This window comes from Miscanthus floridulus, chromosome 8, assembly GCF_019320115.1.
Source record: "Miscanthus floridulus cultivar M001 chromosome 8, ASM1932011v1, whole genome shotgun sequence".
In the NCBI taxonomy this organism is placed as follows: Eukaryota; Viridiplantae; Streptophyta; class Magnoliopsida; order Poales; family Poaceae; genus Miscanthus; species Miscanthus floridulus.
This window is the reverse complement of record NC_089587.1, coordinates 12,468,248-12,470,385: the sequence shown is the minus strand read 5'-3', so window position 1 is coordinate 12,470,385 and position 2,138 is coordinate 12,468,248.

The following is a 2,138-nucleotide window of genomic DNA, read 5'->3' as shown; positions in this document are numbered from 1 at the left end:
GCTGAAAAAACAAACCCAAACACTATTTTAACTGATTTATTACCAGAGAAAAATATTATTCTAACTAAAAAGTATAGATTATAACAAAAGCGAACAGAACCTGTATATGCTGCTATACATACATTTACATATCTCGCTCTTTAGAGGCAGGCGAGCGGCGGCATGTGCCACGAGCCCACGACTCACGCCATGTGCCCCCCCATCACGAGTCAGGCACGCTAAAGATACAGCAGTTTCGGATGCACGTGGCGTGACCGACCTTGTGGTCACATCACTTATGCTAAAATATTGTTAGTTTTGAATAAACTCAAGCCAACAGACTAGGATAATGCATGTGTCCCCATAATTTCTCATTCCTATATTTGTACTTGCTTCTATGTTTCTAGTTTTGGTCAAATTTATAGAAAAACGGAAATGCTGGGCCGTCCGGACGCTCCACCCACCATCTGTGCCACCGCTGTCGTGCCCACTCGCCTTTATGTGCAACCGCTGCTCGTGCCGCACCCACCCCACTCTTTGTGCACAGCCGCTCAGCTCCGCGTTGCCGGCAAGCTCCGCGCCGGCGACCTTCATGTGCCACCCACCCGTCCTCTGCGCCATCACCGCCCGTGTCGCCCAGCTCCGCATTGCCGGCGAGCAAACCGGTGACCTCCACGCGCCGACGAGCCTCCATTCGCAAAAGCAGTAAGGAGATGTTTGCGCTAAAAGAGCATGTCGTAAATGTATGTTTAAGGTGTTCCAGAGGCATATGCAAGTGTTTTATATTGATGTTATAAAAGTAGATGGGAATGTTGCAAAAGTAAATCCGGATGTTGCACATGTTGCCATGGCTACACACGTATGTTTCAGGTGTATGTTCCAAATATTTTATCTATATCAGACCTATGTTGCAAGGTGTTTCATACGTATGTTGCAAGTGTTTCATCTAGATGTTGCATATGTTTAAGGCTTTTAAGTGTGTTTTTCAGACGTATGTTGCAAGTGTTTCAGTTGTTTCTGATATATGTTGCAAGTGTTTCATCTGGGTGTTGCAAAAACAGATATAGTGTTGCACATGTTGTACTGGGACACCTGCCATAGTCACCTGCTGCAACTGCTTTTGAAAAAATGACACTACCATCAAAATCGTCTTTTCGCGTCTCAATTAACACCGTTACATGCCCATTCTTACGGTAGTGTCATTTCGGGAATGAAAAATTCCAGTGAGGTCAAATAAAGATTTCAACCTTGATTGCTAAATAGAGAACAACAAGTTTTTTTTGTCAAATAAGAAATTTTCTCAACGAACCATTTTTATTCTAATCCATGGGAATCTGGTGAGAAATAATACCATGCCAAGTAAATTTCACAGACATGCCAATATTTTAGACCAATAGTCGTCACAACTTCACAAGCCTACATACTTTATGCTCAATTCACAATCCACCACTATTTTAAGTCATCTTCTCATAAAACGACTATTCCCCTTTTTCCAAAAATATTTTTGCAATTCTTACTTCTCGAGAGGTCAACCAATTTTAAATTTAATCAAATTTATAATAAAATTAGTAACATAAGTATCATTAGATTAATTATGAAATGTATTTTCGTAGTAAACTTAATTAGAGACATAAATATTGATAATTTTTCATGTAGACTTGGTCAAACTTTTTGGGAACGGGGAAGTACTTGGCTATTTCAATACAATCCAGGCCCAAGTGTCAATGAAAAATAATCAAATTTGGCATGTTAGCCAGCTAGTCATGAGTTCATGACCACGAAAAAGGAAAGCTGTTTCGCAACAACGTGCTCTCTCCACCCAAAAAAAACTTGTCATTACAGGATCTAAAATTTATCTCCCTATAAGACTTATCATAAGTTCTTTGACAGCCAATGTGGTCCACATGTATCAAACTCAACCGGCGCTTTTTTTCCCCTCTATTTTAATTACCCAATCCTTATCTAATATGGAAGCTACCTGCAAAATCAACTAAGCCAATTACCCATCTGACAACCTATCTTTTTATAAGAGATATCTAAGGGCACCATGATAATTTGAGTTCAATGCTAATTTGTCTCAATTTTTTTGGAGTCACAAGTGTTTTTTTAACAGAGGGAGTAGCCCAAAGTAGGGGTGAGATTGGGAAAGAGGCAAAAAA